Raw genomic sequence first — 22,309 nt, 5'->3', positions numbered from 1 at the left:
GATTTTTGGATATAGTATCTAACTCTAGCGGGTCTGATTCAGGGAATTGTATTTTTCATCTTCCTTGAAATGTTGTTTAAACAATTAATGGACTTAGTATGAAAGAAGCAAGGAAGAAATCTGATATTTGTTTCCTCTTTGCTGTCAATGGAAATTAATGGGATAAACTTGTCCAATAAACGTTACTCCCAATTGAAAGCTAACAACTCTCTCTAATGGATGGAATACAACCTGTCCGTGTAAAAATAGGATTAACCCATCTCTTTCTATTAACTGCTGTTATACAGCTTACTATTTGATAGCCTAAAGCTAACAGTGTTTTTTGATGATGCTATATGTGTTCTGACACAACTGCTTTTTATATAGCAATATAATCCACATGGCTAACTTTAAGTTGACATGGTATAAACAGTAAATATGTATAATTGCTGCTACTGGGATGAGCAAAAAAACATAAGTAAAAAGCAAGAATACCACAGAGAGTGTATATATTTATAAATCTCACCATGAGTACAGCCTGTGGATTGCTGACTTTGGACATACCCGCTATACTCCGACATGGTAAGCATTCGATACACTGCTATATTTGTTCATTATATTTAGTATCTATTGGGACCACTAGCTCCTTGGGCTTCAGGGGTCCCTCAAACATCCCTGGTGCAGGAGTGAGAACTTTGAAATTAGCCCAAACATGTTTTTTTTTAAAACTCAGTATACCCAAGGTGTTTGTTAAGATACCATTGCTCATATTTTGAGTAGCATTGCATTTATTGGCTTCATAATATTAAGTTATGTTACTGATGCAGAATATGTCCTATCAAAGATCTGTGTTTTAGTGCATGTCAGTGTGATGACATTTCACTACTATTTTAACGCAATTCCACATATTCAATAAGACCTTTCACCTAGTAACAAGGTTAATGACGCATACCCACCCGACCATCCACATGATGTAAAAGAAAGCGTGATTCATCAGATCAGGCCACCTTCTTTCATTGCTCCGTGGTCCAATTCTCATGCCCATTGTAGGCGCTTTTGGCAGTGGACAGGGGACAGCAGGGACACCCTGACTGGTCTGCGGCTATGAACTATGAACAGCATGAACTTTTTCAGCAATTTAAACTACAGTAGCTCCTTCTGTTGAATTTGACCAACACGAGCCAGCCAGACCCAACACACATCAATGTGCCTTGGCAGCCCATGACCCTGTCGCTGGTTCACTGCTTTTCCTTCCTTGGACCACTTTTGATAGGTACTGACCACTGCAGACTGGGAACACCCCACACGAGCTGCAGCAGTAGACCAGCCATCACAATTTGGCCCTTGACACATTTTTCCTGCTTCTACCACCTAATCTTTGAGGACAAAATGTTCACTTGCTGCCTAATATATCCCACCCAGTGGTCATAATGTTATGGCGGATCGATGTAAAAAAAAAATATATTAAAAAATAATAATAACTACAGAAGGGTCCTTTCAATAAGAAAAAGGGAACATTAAGTAAAAATTTACATTCCAAAGTTCTGTCAACCATCGTTGGGGAATTTAGCAAGTTGCTAGCAAATGTCCCAGAAATCAATTAAAGGAAAGGGAATGTAGAAAGAAAAGATGAGCCATTGAATCAATAACCATGAATTTTTCCACCTCCGTTAAATCTGAAAGTTTAAAGTTTAGAAGGGTTACTGAATCAAGCTCATTGTGTTTAAAACCAGGGTGTTTTTGCTTGCAAACATCAATAAAACATTCTTGTGAACTGAGCACATATTACAAGATAAGACTGTAAGAACCATTTATTGCTAGTAAGTGTGAAAATGTTACAACACCAGTTAATCCTGATTCCATAAGAGAAAGAATGTGAAGAAGACATTCAAATACTCTGTAGCAGTGGTCAACAAATGAAAAGGACCGCTTAGAATGCATTTACTCTATTAGTCGAATAAGAATGGCTCTCGAATCGTATTACTAGCAAGAAAATAGCTGGCAGGAAAATGATTTTCTTTGATTAGATCCTTTAATAGGAAGGAATCAACAGCACTCATGGTTGATAGAATAATGTGAAATATAAGTGGAAGTACAGCAGTGAACAAGAAGGGACACATTGACTTTTTGTTGTTTCTTAATTGAATTTCACATATTAAACTATTTAGATTAATTTTATAGACAGTGATGTGGAATCAGAAAAATGCTCTTGTGTTTCCTCTCTGTGGGAGAAAATGTTCATTTGCAAAGCAATAACTGACAGACTCAATTCTCACGCGGCTGAATAGACTAATTCAGAAATTATAAAAAAAAAATACCCTTTAACTGAATTTCGTTGCTTTTTAAACTGAACTCAGTGGCACGTTTTCCTTGCATTGCTATGGTGAAGCTGAAATTTTGGGAAAAAAAAACTATGATCATTTCTCCATTCCTGACCCAGCTTGTTTGACCATTCTATTCTTGGGACTGTGTTTGTTACCTGTGCATATCACTGCATTCTGAGTTCCTGCTTGAATTTCACGTTACATACGTTACAGGTACATGCATGATACACGGCTGCATGGTACAGGAGGATAATAGCATGTGGATTCTCATGTCCAGTTGTCCGACAAACTCACATCCAACATAGATCTTTTTGTTTATAGTTAATTGCGCCAACATTATTATGGTAGATGCGGTGTTGTTGAGCACTGAGGAGACACTTTTATCTGTCCTAGGAGGTCCTAAAAATGTGTTAACCCTTTGGCATGCAGTGGTTGGGATAAGCATTGCTATTTCTGCCATTATCTAAGTGTCCCAAGTACTCAGCAAGCAACACTGACATGTTTTTAGTCTATTGTCACAGCATTGAGATATCAGGCTCAAGCACACGCTATACATCTGTCACTTTATTGGCAAGACGTGTCAGTGCTTTGGGTAGTGGCTGACAAACATGCTGATAAAGATAGTTCTTCTCTCCAGCAGCAGCTAATTCAACATCCTTTTACAAAAACAGCAAGGCCTTACTATGCTCTTCAATCTATCTTCTTGCTTAGTTTTTGGCTGTTACAAATGATCAAATTCCTTAGTTGTCTTCTCAACTGGAAGCATAAATTAATGTTTGCTGTGAGGTTTCTTTTAACAACACTAAAGGTTCCAACAGGTTTAAAAGAATCTAAAAATTATTATATTTAAAAAAAAACTGGCGAGGCAGAAGCACCCCAGAATAGTATTAAGATAATGTTTTATCGATCTTAACTATTTTTATTAAATGTCTGAGGTGCTTATATGGTATTTTAGTGCATTGTTTCAGTAAAGGTCATAACTTTCATTTAAAGACAAGTTGTAAGACACCCCTTTAATCAATACTGCACTGATCCTTCATCAGCTGCTGCCATATTGGTTTATTGTGTTTGTTCCACTCCCTTTACTCTCCACTACCATTTCACTCCCACCACCTTCATCATTCCCAATGTACCATGTCCACTATCTTCTTGTTGCTTCTCTCATTTTATTACCAATATATTTTTTCTCCAGCCACAAGCACCACCACGCCATATTTTGTTGCTTCCACATTGCCTTCTTCTCCCCTTCTCTCATCCCAAGGACTTTTTCCCTTTACCAACTGTCACTCGCCCACCTCAGCAACCTCTCTGCTCCCCCATGTCCCATTTATACTTTCTGTCATTCTTTCATTACCATTCATTGCCAGCTCAAAACATATCTTAGATGGATGTAATGCTAATGTTTAAAAATGGTCTATTTTTAAGTATAGCATCCCACACAGTTATTATAGATATTATTTTGGAGGTATATTAAATTTTATGTCCAAGGTCCTATGAGCAGTGTAGGAGGATGCTAGCCAACTACTACTGATACCAATTAGTCTTGATACCTAGATGTGAATCCCAAATGTACTTCTTAATGACTAGACTTCTTAGCACAGAACGTATGTATTTATTTTGGAGTGGTTGCTTGAGCACCGTCGCATGTGAACCATGTCAGCTAAACCCTTGACCTTCATGGAAGCCAAGCACAAGCAAAAGTGAACTATGTCATAAAACTCAATCAATAAACTTTGCAATAACAGTAGGTTTTACAAATTGTAGGAATAGTGCAGATGCAGGGAAGATTTATAGAAATGTCATGAACATGTCTTCTTATGGCAACATTTTGATGATGTATTTGTATTCAGTGGCCACTTTATTAGGAACACCTGCAAATAACAGAATCAATATATACATGTACAGTAGGTCAAAATGTTTAGTTGTTCAACTGGACATTAGAATGGGAAAGATGTGCTACCTAATTGACTAGCCACTAGTGGCACCCATAGGTGAGTATATGATCTACCTTTTGTAAAATAGAATGCATGACGTATAACAATATTAAAGCCTATATTCAAATTCACCGTTTCAGTATTCTTATCACGCACCTTAAAAAAAATAAAGGGGAATAGAATGAATATTGAAAGAACAAAATATTTATATGCACTGTTAATTACAAACACACATTCTGTATGAGATGGAGTGATTAAAAAACATTCCTGGGTATTTTAGCCTGTAGGTATTTTTTACATTTATTTTGAGTATAGCATCCTTAAAAAATGGACTTTAATTATGTTGCCAATAGCTGGTAATTTTCTAAACCGTGATCTTATTACAGTACCTTAAGGGTTTCCAGTTTCAATTTAGATGATCAGAGCATCTGCTAACATCAAGGATAGCTTGCTTTGAAACTATCTCCGAACAAAGCCAAAATTAACCAGATGGAAATCTCCATGCCACACACAACACAAATGAGTTGGTGCCAGTCAGCCTTATTTGTAATAATATCACCCGTAAGGGACGCTATTGAAAGCAGTGCATGTAAAATAATATTCTTAGAATAGCTTGAAGTCTGGCCAGAAATTGACGCTCACACATCAGCAACTGAGAGTCTGCGGATCAGAACTAAACAGCTTTTTCACTTCCTAGAGAGAAGCACAGTGTGTTCTTTCAAACGTAACACTATACTGAGAAAATCGGAAGTAACATTAAATGTAATCATTTACTACAGCACCGCATACATTAAACTATAAATCTGAAGATCTGTTAGATTGTCACAACAGTAATAGGCAGAAGATGATACTGATGCTTCTGTCATTCATATATTTTAGAACTTACACGAGACATTGTTGATTTAACCCCTTGTGTCAGTATCGATGAACAATATTAACCCTTCTTGTATAGATATTATTATAACATTCCTAATATAATTTTTTCTTATTGCGCCGACGTATTACATAGTTACAAAGTACAAAAAACTGACGTACATACACGTGAAAGAAGAGTGTTGCTCAGAATCCATGTCCTGTAAATGTTCCACACTTAGTTTGAAAAAATACAAATTTACATATCTTGTGCTAACAAACACAAAAATATGAAACACTTTATATTGCCCCATTATGGTCTACTCGTTAACAGTCTAATGTTGCAAAAGAAGTGATTTTTCTCTTACCTCCCATTGAGAGCCGATTCTGCGTCTATTCTCAGCCTGCTCTTACTGCCAAGTGGTTCAAAATGGATAAGAGGCAAGAGCCAAATCATGCACAAAAAAACCCTATGCATTGTTTTTAACAATTTCAGCACTGGATGGATTAAATAATCGTGTTGCATTATTCATTCAATATCCACAAAGGTGAAGACAGAAGACACTTATAAAGCAAAAGCATAGCAACTGTGCATTTTATGTCATGGTGTCAGCAGCCTTCTGCCTCATGATAGATATTTTCTGCATTCATTATATACTGTTATTTTGCCCTTTGGAACAATATTAAATGTAGGCTGGTAGCGCAATTGATCGAGTAGCATATGTAATGCATCTGCAGCACTATGTCTATACAGCTCAGGCTAAGCCATGGGTCAAACACAGGAAGGAACATTAGACAAAACCAAGTAATAATTATTTGCATCAATCAATACCTGTTCAGAAGTGTGTCATTGTGATTACATGGATCTTAGGAATCTTGTGACATTCTTGTACCTTATGCTAAAATATCTCCAGAGTATTCAATTCGCATTTGTTGCTTAAAAAATCAAAACAGAAAAGAGAAAAGGGTCTTTTCTTATTAATAACATGTAATGCTATGTAAATACATCACATATACAAGCATGCAAACTTTGAAACTATTGTTTCCCTTAACTTACACGGACAATCGAGTCATTGGACTCAAGACATTTAATACATTCCATAAATGTTGCAAGACAAATGGTTATGCCCATACCTGGGAACACTCCCAGTCCCAAATTATCAGGGTCATACAATCTGGAGTTGACACTTAACACCTACTGTATATTGTCACACTAAATAATTACTAAGCATCATAAGAGCTCATAAAATAATAGACAACATTTAAAAGAATGAAAAAAAGGCTCTGTTTGAATATATGTGATTTGATCGGGAATAGGTATAACTCCCATCACAATTTTCAGAAGTACAGCTGCTAGAACTATTATTGCTGCCATTACAGAGCCACAACAGTAGTAACTTTTTGTAATAAATGTTGGATCCATGCTTTTGTTATTGAAAGAATTGCATTAACAAAGCATTAAAGCCCTATATATAGATACTATGTTTACAAAATCTACACCCAACACCTAGAAAAAAACGTAACCTTATTTAATATTAAATACCAAAAGTAGCATATATCTACAAAGGATATGTCGGCCTTTCATTAGTTTTAGCGTATTTTGGTATGTTGGAAACGATTGTTAAACTTTACTATGCTTGAAAAAAAAAAATCAAAAACATGGATTTCCGCGGAATATTTTGAATATTAGTCGGCACTAAGAATTAGTCTGTTCTTGTATCTTGATCGGTACTACCCAATGCGTTGTGTAAGGATTAGGAACAATTTTCTCAGTTCCACTAGATGGCACTGTTTGTTTTCCAGATATCCATCAAAGTTGTTTTTTCAGATGAATATTTAGACACCTTTGCCCTGAGGTCAATGTCTGAATATGTTTTTTATGTATGAGATCTAGCAGAAAATAACATATATGTAATGTGGACAGCTGGTTATAATGGTTTAATTCATCTCATATGGCAACTTTGATTTCTTTTCTTTGCTCCAGAATGTTTGTTTTTTGCATCTAAAAATTACTATAATTATGTAAATTGAAAACTATCAATGAATAATGATACATTTGCTTTTAAGGCAAACCTAGAGAAAATCAAGAAATATATCTACTGCATAGCTGGTAGGCCAGATTGGGTTTAGCTCAATGCCTGACAGGCTTGTCTAAAGCTAGAGATAGGCAGGCTAAAACACTACCTTGTCTCCTTTGTTAGTATTGTTTGCTTGCTTTTGGTTCAACAAGGTAAGCCCAGAATCTGCCAGCCCTACTCTGCACAAATTTTAAGTTGAATAGTATTCTATAAATAATAATAATAATAATAATAATAATAATCATCATAACCCCAATTCATTCTTAGATTTCAAAGTAAGTGGAAGGAACTTGAGGTCACTCATCTTAATGCCTTCCAGTTTTATGACATTTTACAGTTTCATTATATTCTTGAAAATGTTGCATTACCTTTTACCCACAGGCTTCATTAAATATTTTTATTGTGTTTGACTGCACATAATATAATATTTTATCTATTCTTTGTAAGGTTTCTTAGTTCAGTGACATTGATAGCTAAAAGTTCATCATAAATCCAATCCATCTTTATTGATTTTCTTTTGTGAATGAAAACCATGATTTATAATTCTATTCATTTCTGTTAGTAAACAGATACAACAAAGGGGACTTCCTAAATGATTTTGAAAATGGAGATTCACTTGTGTGACGCATAGAAGCCACATAGTTTTTGTAGTTACAGATACACAAGTGGGAACATGGTGGGCATTAAAAGTCTTTTATTTAAGTATATTTTTTGCTACTTTGTTATTTTTGTAATAATTTAATCTACGTTATAATTTATATGGCGAAACATTAGCACATTCAGTACATTATAAAATAATTTCTTTTTTTCAACTAAACAATATGTCTTTTATTTAGGTTATGGCTTGCGCAGAAAATAATTGTAAAACTCTGTAAAACCGCTGTATATCATCAATATATCTACTAGCTACACAATAAAAAGATAATTATTTAATTTGTTTAGTATACAAGCTGTCCTGAATCTAAGACAAGATCAAGGACTAATGTAGACTGGAATCTTACATCAGGAGAAATGGGCAGACTAGATGGGGCAAATGGTTCTTATATGTGGTCAAATTCTCTTTTTAAAATATTGGGGTGTAAAAATGTAATATTGAGAAGTAGCATGCATACAAAATGTTATAGGGAAAGGGAAGGAAACAAGAAAATGTATTTTGATTTAATTAGCTTTATGTACTATATTCCAAACCGTGTAAGAAAAAGCTCTCTAAATTGGTGTGCAAACACAACTGGAAGTTTTTGACAGTTAAAATATAACATTAAAAATAATGTAGAGTGATTAAAAATAAATGCCCATCTACATATTACATTATTTTCAAGAACTGTGATATATTTAGGTGCCGTCATATTATATTCTCCTATACATTCCTCTAATGTTCCATAAACCAAAGGTAGTCTCCCATTCAATTATTTATAGTTTATATTTTAATATATTTTTTGTCATAGAATGTTAACATGTTACTAAATAATGTACTAATTGTTTGTTACTACTGTGCATGTGTTATCAAATTCAGCTAAATTCCGATACTAAATGCATTCTTTTACCCTTTTTCTTCGTTACTTTATTCCTATTATAGTATATGTAGTATGAATGTTAAAAAGTACATGGTCTTTTTTTTCCTGCATTGGTTGTAAATACTGTACAGGGAAGGACTGACAAGTGACAGGGCGCACTTACCCCCTGGGCTGGTCTGACTTAAAGGGACAGGTTTGTGTCCTTGACAGCCCTGATAAAGAAGAAAGTATAATAAAGTACTCTATGTATTATGGACAAAACTGAATAGTCCACATGGAGCATGTATCTCAGAATGTGTTGGGCCACTTGGCTGAACTTGCTCACTGGCTGGATGTTGGTCTGATATTGTAAATTATGCTATTTATGATCTGTCTGTTTATCTGTCTATCTATCTATCTATCTATCTATCTATCTATCTATCTATCTATCTATAGGATATCTATCTATCTATCTATCTGTCGTACTCAATTTTCAAAGTAGTACAGTGTGTAACAATAATATAATGAAAATAGCTAACTTCTACAGTCTAAAGCGTCTGTAACAGAAGTAGATACCTGTTTGTATATATACAGACAATCTATGTATTATTATGTGTTATTAATTTGCAATTTAGTCTACAATGTTTTTTAAAACCCACCAAGGCCTTAGAAGAGCTTTCAATCCTGTGAACAACACCCTAATTCTAATCACAATTTCCAGCAGATGGTAATTATATTAAAAGGTATTCAGATAACATATGTAGGCAAGGTCAAAGAAAACATGCTCCAGGGTTTGTGTCACGTACTGCTAGATGTTACACAAAGTGCATTGTTATTACAAGACCCTGAAGGATTGAGTGTGGAAGTTTAATTTAAGGTACAATAAAAGCTGTTTACCTTACCAATTAAAATAGAAGAAACACAGCCTATGAAGAACATTTTAACATCTAAAGTGAATACAAAATTAATTCCGCTTTTGAACTCATATATTCATCAAACTAGTCATTGATCATCAGTATTAGCTGATGTAATTGCTAAATCGAGATTGTTGTAACTATATTAAAGGAAGATTTTAGTCCCGTGTTAAAAAACAATGTATATGGTAGTCAATTTTGCATGGACTTCAGTGCAATCTACTGCATGCAAAGTCGAACATGAGTTTTTTTTTATTGGGGCTACAAAACTAGACTTCTATTTTGACTTCCTCCCTGCCTGCTTCTACTGAAGCAGAAAGCATTCTTAAGTACCCTGTCTGTGTATACACTATGACCCATTCCACCTCAACTCACATACACGTAAAAACAAGTCAATACAAGTCAATATTTGCAAATATACAGGCTGGACTGACATTCATTTTAGTCAAAACTAAACCTGTTTGTATTCAAGTTAGAATTGCATTCATTGCATCTGGGGTACCTCTTTAATTAAAAAGGGGTCTTAAAATCCTCAAAACTGTTGAAGCCTTCCATGTTTATATAATAACCCCTTCATTATCTACATTCAAGACAAGTTAGGAAAAAAAAGATTTGCCTGTTACAACTAAATTATTAGTATCGTTGAAATTTGAGAGCAGTGATCTACTGAAATGTTGGAGGATCTTATGGAGGTGTCTGCCTCTTGTCTCTACAATTTAGGTTTTTGTGATAAACCGTGTTTTTTTATTGTTGATGGGAGAAAAAAATGCATTGTTATGGTTTGGTGTTATTACATACAAGAGTATGCCACTTTATCTGCTTCACTTTTACTGTTTTGGATTATATCACTTACACTTAAAAGTTTCTTTGTTTATTTCTTTTGATTAGTTCCACCTTAACCCAACTTAAATGAAAACAATTTTAATACAGCCAATTTATCACCTACAGAGTGCAATATCATGGTGCATGGTTCATGGTACACTAATGTGATGTTCGTTACAAATTCCGCTTAAGTGTGCTCTTTTAAAACCAGGCAACACAGTTTTGCGCTGTAACCAGAGGAAGGATGTCAGTTTTTAGCAATTTACTGTGGTGACCAGTGACGCTGAACTCAAAACATTTTTGTCAGACAACATGATCATTGTGTACTTGTAACACACATTCACAGAAAAAGGAATTTATAATAATATATAACATCTAATATAATAAATAGCATCCAATATATATTTATATAACATCAGTGCCTGACCTTACAAATGCGCTTCTGGATGAATGAGCAAAAATACCCATAGAAATACTCAAAATCTTGTGGAAAGTCTTCCCAGAAGAGTAGAAGCTGTTATAGCTGCAAAGGGGGGACCAACTGCACATTAATGTCTTTAGAATGCAATGTCATAAAAGTCCCTGTTGGTGTCCCAAAACTATTCTGCAATTCATATGAAGGCCCGAAAACGAGACCAGACCCCCCCACAAATCAGACTAAAACAAAGCAAAAAGCTTAGAATTTTCATCCAAAATTTGTGGGTCCACATTCACTCACAATCTCTCACTCTCTCACACTCGGATTCTCGTTTGCTCTCCCTCTTACGCTCTCTGAATGTTTCCCTACCTTCTCTGCCGACCACTTCTTTCTTCTCCCTTCTCTTCTCTCTTTATTCTTCAATCCTTAATCTTTCTTTATCCGCATCTCTGTGGAGATAACCCAGCAACTTCCACCAAAATGGTGGCACTGCAGTGACGATCGGAGAAGAGGACGTCACTGAAAGCGTCAACTGATGACACTATGGCAACGCTTGCGGTGACGTCCTCTCCACCGATTGAAGGATCGAGGAGATGTCACCATTTTGGTGGTAATTGACGAGTTATACCCACGAAGATGCCAACGAAGATGCCAGATTAAGGATTGAAGGTAGAACAGAGAAGATGAAAAAGATGCAGAAGAACATGCAGAAGTGGAAGTGGTCAGCAGAAACAGAAGTGGTTTGCAGAGAAGGTAGGAAAACATTTAGAGACCGTAAGAGCGAGATTGAACAAGAATGAGAATGTGAGTGACAGTGTGAATGAGAGTGAATGTGGGCACCGAATTAAAAACGCCCCTGAATGCCCCCGAATTTAGGGCCGAACCAAATGGGCAGGTAATTCAATTTGTCGCCTGAAAAAACGAATGGGCCAAAAACGAACTGAAAATTTGTCTGAATTGTTTTTGGCCCATTTGCACATGTCTAATATATCTAACTATATACCTATTATACCACACACAACAGAATGTCTAGTGTCTGGTTTATCATGTTCTACAAGAATCTGCTTAAAGGTCCAGAGCCTGCCATACAACAATTACATGACATTCTCTCTGATTTCTCACAATGTCTTATCGCAAAAGTCTTATCCCTTCTGAAGTGTATTATGTTATTTGGAATCAAGTAAAGCTTAAGGGACTAAACAAATATTTACATGAAGGCTGTTAGCCCATTTCCCTGCATGAATAAGCATTTCCTTACAGGAAGCAAATCTGAATTCAAAACAGACACCTTCTGTTCAGCTTTATGAACTGCTCAGTAAAATATAAACATGCAGTGTGAACAGATTATCCATCGTCCCACTGTCATGTACTGATGTGTGTTTCCCTGTTTTTTAAACTATATCTTTTTATAGCCATTGCAAAGCAGTTCATTTAAAATAATATTTTTTTTTAGAATCACAAGATTTTTTTCTTGTAAATGCTGTCATTCCATTTTCTGATATCTTCTTTTGATTTTTACAATTACTTAGTGGCAATTCATTATTCAGTATACTTTACTATATTGAAAAGACACAAAATTCAGTGTATTTGTATTTTTGTGTTCAATTCATGTTTAGGATATCATAATCAGGTATGACTATCTAGCCAAATGAACCATTAAAACAGCCAACAACTTTGGAGAGAATATAGTCAATGTACATTGAAAAATGATGTTCTAAACATAGTGGCAACGTTCCCCTCCCAATGTTCTTACGGGAACTTTGATGCCCCTTAAATCACTTTACCGAAGTTGCAAGGTCTCTATAATTTTATATCCTATACAAAATTGGATATCAGGTGATTTTAGCATGATGTAATCATTAAACAGTTACTGAGTAATGTATAGGTTTACTGCATGCATGAGTTGAGCTTCTTCTGTGTTGAAGACTAAATAAATATCTAAACAACTGAATTTCGTAAACTGAGACATAACTAGAAGCAGTTTGCAGTCTACACACTGGTAGTAGGCAACCTGCTGGGTTCTAGACTGCATAATGATTGCAATCTGCATCCCATAATTGATTAAGCAGACAGTGAGCCGACTGCAAACATTCAAAAATTGCTCCCTGCTGCTTTAAATAACTCTGTTGTTCCTGTTCATTTATACGACACCATTGCTTTTAATCTCTTAAAATCATATATGGATCCGTTAAACAAGAAAAAGAGAACATTTTATTTAAAGCCATTAAAAATGTCGTAACCCAAAGGTATAACAGCTGGATGCACAATGCATATGCTTTAGTACCGAAACAACAATATCACAGGAATTACATTTATTTTTAGCTTTGATAAGTATGTAGATTAAATCTTGCCATTATACTAACCTGACCACATACCCCCTCCGCCTGATACTTCTGTTCCAGTTACTAATAGCTCCTAAACCTACCCCAACATCTATAAATATATTTTATTGACTCTGATCCTTGAATGTTAAAGCAGGGATAAAAAAGTGAAAAGAATGGTGTATCCAAATTCAATAGTTTAATAATTGGAACTATAGTTATATTTCTGTTCATTTAAACTTTCTTTTATAGCTCTACATTTTTAATTGGATTACATACAATATAGAATTCCGACTATTTTGTATGTAACCTTTAATTTTTAACAGTTGGTCATCTTGCATTATATTTTGTAAAAGGGCAGTGATGTCCGTTATTTACTGTCCAACTGGCTCAGTTGTAAGCCATTTCAATACTGCTTTTTGAATAGTATCACTTTACATTTATTTTATAATATAATAATGTTATAATATAATAAATGTAATATGTTTGTATCTGCTGTATATTGTGTTTTTGTTTGTGTGTAGGTCTATTTTCTTGTCCGAACATACTAGACAAACACACTTGCTTCTTATCATACTGCTTTGTCATAAACAATAAAATGCCTCAGGCTTATATGAGATTAACCCCTTCTAGAGAAGCTTTGTAATTGTGATATTTTTCGTAGCACAATATGGAAAATAAGAAACATGTTCAGTCACAGAGTTTTGAAAGATGTGGAATATGAACATTTCTAGCTGTACACATTGGCTCTTATAGTAGATATATTTGAAATGTAACAGTAAGATATAAAATTAGTTTTTTAAAGAATTTATAAATACTTGAGTCATATTAATATATAACGCTAGGATTCTTGCAATCATTTGCTTTGTTTAATTTTTCTTTTTTTATTTTACAAGCCAGTTCTCTGGTAAGTTATATTCTGTGTTAAACAAAAGAAGTGTAATCGTTATGTATTATAATTATGTATTTTATCATCTATCTAGCTACCAACTCAAGGATACCATATATATTTGTCATCTCCACATCTCACTTAAAGTGAATATTTAGGCAACTGAAAGTAATCAGAGATGTTTTAGACTGGGTACACTGAAAACGAATGAAGAAACATATGGTTATATTTGCATTGTTAGTGAACTGGCCATGGTGCTGAAATACAGTTCTACCAGATGTTTAAGCAGGCCCCTACAGGCCAGCTCAGGTTTACGTGAACATTTTATTTTCTCTCCTTTCATATGCTGTGAAATTTCTATATATATCTTTTGTAGTCATACGGCCACTCTTTTGTGATGCAGCTTGTGATTTTATATTTTGTGGTTATTCATATTGTATTTTATATAGAAAGATACAGCTACACCAAAGATATCTTTTTATATATCTTTGTAATTATATGAATGGTACAACTAAAAGGGTCACTGGAGTGCAATTGCAATCAAACAAGTCTCAAGTAACTCTGACAGCAATAAACATCCTGTGAACCCTGTTGGTAGAAAGGAAGACAGGTATAGCGGTGGAGAAGCTAGCCAGTGATGCAGCATAAGCAGAAACAGCAGCATCTGGCACCCTTGGTGAACTATGTGTCTGGTGCACCACTCCTCGCTTGTGAACATAAGAAGGAACCTCATAGCGGTGCCCATAACCAGTTTAGCTTCATAGGTAGCCACCTAGTTAACCAATACGTTAGCGCTGGCCTTGGAAGTCAGAAGGAAGGCTCAACTCTTCCAGTCATATGAAGACTCAGCACTGCTCACCAGCCTCAAAAGACATGAGCAAAGATCCAAAAAAGGAAGGCAGAGAGTCTTTTATCAGATCCCTTGGAAAAGAGTTGGTTGAGGTCAAGCCCATGCTGGCTCACTTAGCTTAGTGCTATAAAGCATACTTCCTTGGTCTCTTGTGATATGATATCCTGCACCATAATTAAAACAGTGTACAGAAGAGTATACTTTGTGCTTCTTTCTGCTGTATATAATTAATAAGCTAGCGTTCTACAGACTGTTTATTTCATGGTGATCTTTACACAAGCCTTGATTTGTTTTAGACAGCAACATATTTTCACAATATCAAAAAAATCTAGATATATTTATTTAGGGCCTGCAGGCACTTTATACAGACCTTTGTGTTCTTCTGCACATCCAGAAATCTTTATACATCTGGCTGGGGATAGTTACTTCTGACCATCAGACATTTAATTCATATAAGCTCCGTAATTAAAATCATTGATACTGAAGACATCCAAAAGTACATTCCATTATATAGGAGAACACAGAAAAATAGCAATCTGAAAAAAAGAAAAAAGGACATTAAAAAATCAAATGTAGCATTTGTGCAGTTAAAAATACTAATGGTAAATGACACCCACTTTAGCATATAAGAAATTGGAAATACCAAACGTGGACTGTTATGTATATTCAAAGCAAACCATAAGTAAACTTGAACAGTTAAAAAGCCTCCCAATCCATTAGTCCAACATGATGCATTGAATTTACATAAATAATCATGATTATTTCTACAAAGTAGTGTGATTTTAGTGTTTTCTTTATAATATGCCACAGACTGTCTTCCTGTATATTGTTATTCACCTAATTTAATACAATGGGGAAAAAGACACATGGAATGTACTAGAATTCATCATTATCTTCTTTCTACTCAAGACCTGATTAATCAAGGTATTGAGCAATCAGACAGTCGCAAACAAGAGTGACTATGCATACAATGGTACTCTGAGAGTGGCTACCCTATCCCACAGATGTCTCAGATGTCTGTATCCCCCAGATGGCTCAGGGAAGCGGAAACCTCTGCTTCTCATATCTTTGTCCGTAGTTACTTTTCCACCTTAACAGACAGAACACCATTATGTGATGTCTTATCCTTGTGATCTGCATTGCCAAAGAATAATCATAGGTCCAGCTTTCACCACACAGGAAGACCATCAAGGAGCTCAACATATACTTACCCTGAAAAGTTTTCTGTACTTGTATAATATTGATATAAATATATATTACTAAAGCTTTACTTGAGATTTTAACTAATTTAACAGATTTTTATGCACAGTATTTTCTTAAAGTCTACAAATGTAAAATAAAAAGTACCCATTTTTATAATTTGTTAAGTAAAAATAATTCTGTGATAAATAAGTCTGGTCCCTCTTCTTCTGCTTCTATACATTTCATAATTATTTCTTAGTACTTATAAATGTTGTGATTCTGAATGCTGTGTGCATGGCTTGTCTGGGCATGCCTGTGGCTGACTGTCTACATGATTATAATAATTACAGGCCCTCAATTAAACCACCAAGCAAACGAAACATGCACTAATGTAAACACAGAGACATTGCAGCTGAACCCAGTAAAATGAGTCAACATGTCATGAATTAAACATGGAAACTTAAAAACAATTGTAACAGATGTGAGTGCTTAATTAACGGCTGAACAAAATTAATTCTAGAGCACACGTTTTTGGTGTGAACTGCTGCCCCGAGAAGCAGGAATGCATAGAACGCTATCACCTTCGAATTTGGAATCAACACTTAGGAAGTGTTCTTAAAGTCAGAGTTTCCAAATATACATTCAATGCAGTAACACATAAAGTGACAGTCATAAAGTATGAAAATGTAGATGAGCAGATGTTAAGCACAAGGGAGCACTAATGATTTAAATGATGTATAAAACACTAAATTCCACTAACTTAACATAATGATTTTGTACTCAAGACATGAAAAGCCTCAGAAAAACTGAAGGGGCAAAGTCAGGGACCTTGAAAACAAAAGTGTGGTATGGGTTATTTCCAGGATATTTAACCATTTACTGAGAAACACAATGAGAAACACACAAAAACATTAATGTTTTGTTGTTTCATCCAGATGTAATTTTTTTTTACCATTTGTAGTATCATAGTGTATACTCTTCTTACACAATTTGAGGTAGGGTGCACTAAAAATAAATATTATGTGTTACGTACCTGGCAGGGAGATCCTCCAGTCAGCAAACTCTGCCGCCGCGAGGTAGGGGAAGACCCCCCGCTTCGGTCCGGCAGCCGCAGCTGCCGCAAAGAAGAGGGAGACCCCCCGCTTCGGACCAGTAGCCGCCGCCGCGAGGAAGGGGGAGACCCCCCGCCTCTGCACTGCAACTACAGCCTCCGCCTCCGCGGGGAAGGAGGAGACCCCCAGCCTCTACACAGCAGCCGCCGCGAAGAAGGGGGAGACCTCCTACCTCCACGCTGCGTTCCCAGCAGCTGCAGCCAGGAGACAGGTCCGGTTCTGGAGTCCGGACTCGTTCTTCTTCACGCCACCTAGTGGCGCCGGGAGGTACTACCTCGACTTATATTGGGAGATTACGAAATTGCCACACACAAGATGGCCGCGCAGGAAGTGACGTAACAGCACTTTGAAAATTTGGCGGGAAATCTCCAATTAGTGCCTAAACTCCTGTGCCTATTTAAGAGACTCCCTAACTCAGAGACATTGCCTTCTGATGGTCGTGCCTATCTCGGTAGTGCCTATCTCAGTACGCGTTTCAATTGTTTTCCTGTTATTGACCTTGGCTATTCCACGACATCCCTGCTCTCCGGTATCCTGACCTCGGCTATTCCCACGACGTTCCTGCTCTCTGGTATCCTGACCTCGGCTATTCCCACGACGTTCCTGCTCTCCAGTATCCTGACCTCGGCTCTGGACCATCCCTCTCCAGTCCTACCTGACTTCGGTGTCTCCTTCTTACACTGTGTCGTGACATTATGGTTAAATCTTTGAATGCTTTAGATGTAATCTGAAGTCTCTGGGTGAAGCCCTGCTTCCACAAGCCTCTGGGTCAGTTTAATGGGATTGGTGTTCGGCCACACCCACTTGCTGCCCACATTGGGCCTACTTTCCTCCAATTTTCTTCTTCACTAAAGGCTTTTCGAAGTAAGTCCCACTCCATGTGTGGCTTGCTCCACCCCTACATAAAGCCACTCCACCAGAAGAGGAACAGCACTGGGTAGCCCAACATGGGAATTTTCCAGATGTCATAATAAGCATCTATTTTCCACATGTATATTATATATTTTCTTATATAGTGGCCTGCCCAAAGTATATTTACTCAAAACCTGAAATCTTAAAGAAACAAAGCAAAGATTTTTTTAAAAAATGCCCCTTGACATTCACTCTATTTTTCTTCACAGCTATGAGGTAATGGTCGATTATATTGTTCTCGGTCCCATCCCAACCAGTTTCCACTTGTCTTTATCTAGTCTTTTTTTGAGAATGGCCAAATAACTAAATTACTGAAAACGTCTGGTAATTCATATGATTTCTGCCAGTAAGCGTGTCTACTGTACTAGGTCACGTATAAACAATATCACTGATCAAAGCGCACAGTTGTTCAGTGAACAAATATCAATGTCTTTAAAGAAGAGTAAATCAGTTTTCAGTAGCCAGTTTATAATTTACTTAACATTTGGGACCGTGCAATACAAAAAAAAAAAATCAAGCTCCGCCATTAATGTTTCCTGCCTGCACCCCTTCCCATAATTTAATTTCAGTCTGTGCAGTAGTAACAGACTAGCATTTTCAAGGTCAAATAGAAAAAAAATTATTTTTCTTAAATATCTATTATATAGGATTTTACAGAGAACATTATACAAAATGTTCTCTCAATGTTCTCTCATCCATTGTACCATAAAAGGGACAATGGAAGCTATAGCATATATCTAGATAACACTGAGATGGATTTCCAAAGTTATAGTGAGATCACTTTATTAGACCAGCTGAATATATTTGTTGTCTAGTAAGATCTATCACTATGTACATTTTATGTTCTGAAATAAAGATGTATTAACCCGATGTGAAGGGTAAGTAAACATAAATGTTTGCTGTGTTCTACCAAATGTCAATTTCAACCATCGTGTTATTCCACAATTGCTTGCAAACTCCTGAGCAATAATTAGACTAACAATAGTTTTACAAAGTGCAAGACTGTGCAATCATTTTCAACATTCACGGCATACAGCCTTGTCATTATCCCTATCCGTGGAAAGCTTTTTACCCCAGGGATCACTAATGTAGTGTTTATCTTAAAATCGTAATATAGCTAAGCTCCATTATAGTCATGTGTACAGACTTTAAGGCACCTGTAAATAATGCAAAAATAGATCAATATTAATTTAAAATGTTTCTGTGTACTTTAAATTGACCCTGTTCTTGCAAATGCCATATTACGTATTGTCCTCATTGTTTCTATTATTGACTCATTGCATTTGAAGTACATTCTTCAAGACTAATAGTCTTCTTTGAACTACCTCTATGATTTCATGCTATCTCCATTAAAGGGGATGAACATAGCACATGTGAGGTATGATCAAGCTTGGCTAGGAAGATAATGTGAATATTTTTAGCTAGTGCGACATAGACAACAACTGTTTACTTTGTACGAGTGAGTGAAACGATAGCAATTAAGAATCGGTGGGGTCCATTGACTACAGAGACAGTTTGCAGGAGAGCTAAACATTTTAACTCCCTGAAATCATTATGTATTATGAAGGACAAGTACTGTGAAAAAATTACAATGGAGCCTCATTGTAAAATCTTACAATCTAAACAAAATCAGAGGGCTGGCTGCATCTGGCCCAAGGGGAAAGAGGGCAAAAGATCCAGTGCATATCTTCTAAATAGTCCTGGTTTTCCTGGAACCGTAGCACTGTCCCACATTTACTGGAACCTACCGATGGTAAGACAAGAAATGTGCAACTGTGATGGAGATGCCGGCAAAGCTTTTTTAGCAAGAGCTGTTCCAAAGACTAGAACCCATTGTGCTGAATGGAATCATTAGATATGTGGTATATGAAATAGTTGTTGACAAATCATTCAATCAGTTTAGAAGCAAACATAAATGGAAGGTAAGGATTTAGATTAAGGAGAGGTGGGCTTCTTGGGGATAGGTGATAAGGGCTTGTCTGATGGAAAAATAAAAATGGCAATCTAAATGCCATGCTTAACATAATTAATTGAATTACAGAGTATCTTTCATGAGATTATCTGGATAAATACATATTGTAACCATAAGGCCTGTAAGAATATACTGCCAGTTTCAGACTGGTTCTGATTACGATTAATTTAGAACTTTTTATCTTCATAGAGTGATACATCTGCTGCATTGATGGATATGTATTATTTTAAAAATTAGGATATTTTTGTTGGCATCGTTCTCTGGCAAATGTATTATATGAAACTTCAGAAGACATGCAGAAACACCCTATGCCGCCCTATTATTTAATAAAACTGCCAATCTGTGTTAAGAGAACCTGTATCTACACCTTGTGAATGTAAGTCAACTACAATTCCTATGATCCCCTGCCAGGATTTTTAAGTTTGTAGTTCAAGAGCAACTTGAGAACGATTAGAAAACTATCAGAATGTATCAAGTTATGGCCATACCTGAACATACCTGAACTGAAATGGGCTAAGATACGGTTTAAATGTTAACTCAATAATAGATTCCATTGACTTGTAAGGACAATCGTATGAAAATCATGACTTGTCAGGAGATAACAATAATATTAATGTTGTCCCTATCCAAACACTGATTTCAACTGTGATACCAGTGAGAAAAGCAAAGAGCTGTACAGATATTATGAAATCGGAGTAGAAAATCAAGGGGTCATCTCCAGACTTTATGACCATGGATATTTTAAGTGCCTAGTTTTCTTAATATGTTATCGTCCCCATTTACAAAGGGTTATACATTTATTCTACAGTATATTACCAATTTCCAAAATATAGTCATTTTAAGGGAACAAGCACTTTGAATAATATGTCAAATCATTCTACGTTGTTTTTTTTTTTTAACAATACATAATTAAATTGTGCAGTGAACTTGGGAATAATCATGATTCTAATGAAACTCTGAATTTTAGTTTCCAAAGCCATATCCTTTATGCTAAATGTCTGAGTCAGCTTAAATATCAGCTTTATGCTGGCAGAGCAACTAATTATAAGTATGCTGGTTTGTAATAGGTTCAAAAGCTGAACTATTATTATGTAGTCATGGGAAAAGCTAATTATTTTGTTTATCAGCACATTTTTTGCAGTATATTGCTGATGTACCGCCTCATTACTGACAAAATATTAACAAATACTCAGAGGAGTAACGTCCAAAATGTGTATAATTAATAATTATTTCAAATGATTATAAAAGAGAAATTAGCACAAATGATCACAACCAAGCTGGGTTTTAATCACCTGTTCTATGTATTTTGTAGGAACCTGTTCATGGATGTTTATCATGTTAACATAGTAGATAATTACTCATCTGTAAACTACGGAAAACTATATACATTGTGTGGTAGTACCTATAAATTCATGTGGTACCCCCCTTGCAAATGTTTATGGGGTTTCTGCCAAATCCTTTCATATGCATTTGCCCGTTTGCCCACCCCCAGATGCTTTCAGTTCAGCAGATGTGTCCCACTGAACGCATCTCCTGGCACATGTTATTTATACCGCCAGTCACATCAGTGCTGGTTCTGGGAATGTTAAGGGTGGAGGAAAACCTAAGGTTAATTTGCATAAAGCACATGCAATTAATAATTGTTGAAACAGTATAAAAAAAACCAAAACACATTCTCTTTTAAAAAGCATTAAAAGGCAAATTGGGGATACTCCATTCTCTGCCTGTCCTCCTGTATTTCTATGGAGAACTGTAATTTAACTGCCTTTTATTATCTTTCAATTATTTTACTTAATTACAACAGGAATTGTAATTAACTTGTACTTCCACATGCATTACAGTACTTATAAAATGCATAACAAACCAATCAAAAATTAAACCAAACACAATACGTTAAGAGAATCTACATGCAGCATGGAACTTGGACATTCTCTGTCATTAATATATTTATGGAGCGGAGAGGCACCTTTACCAGGGAATTTCTGAATCCAATCTGAGAAACTATTGGAAACTTTACTTAGCTTTTGATTAGCAACATTGTTTTCCCATTAGGCATTGATGCTGTATTTGGTAAAATACTGCTGCCATAAAAAAAATTGGATTGCAAGGAACTGAGTTAACGTTCATATAAAAAAGTGCCCTTTCAGGCTGAGGGGAACCAATCATCTGACAAAATACAAAAAATCTTCTCCCATGTATGTTTAATTTTTTTGCATGCCCACCACATTTGAATAAAGCTGCTGAAAGATTTCTTTAC

General features: G+C 35.8%; 1 protein-coding gene across 1 annotated transcript in view; it reads right to left on the bottom strand.

Annotated features, from left to right (window-relative positions):
* HS3ST5 (heparan sulfate-glucosamine 3-sulfotransferase 5) overlaps window positions 1-15,372 on the bottom strand; it is a 60,998-nt gene extending 45,626 nt beyond the window's left edge. The window contains exon 1 of the mRNA XM_053459320.1: window positions 15,245-15,372. The gene's annotated coding sequence lies outside the window, so the exon portion shown is untranslated. The remainder of the gene's footprint in view (window positions 1-15,244) is intronic.
* Between the last annotated feature and the right edge of the window lie 6,937 nt (window positions 15,373-22,309).

Source organism: Spea bombifrons, chromosome 3, assembly GCF_027358695.1.
Source record: "Spea bombifrons isolate aSpeBom1 chromosome 3, aSpeBom1.2.pri, whole genome shotgun sequence".
Taxonomy (NCBI): Eukaryota; Metazoa; Chordata; class Amphibia; order Anura; family Pelobatidae; genus Spea; species Spea bombifrons.
Note: the sequence above shows the minus strand (reverse complement) of the source record. Positions and strands in the feature narration are given on the sequence as shown.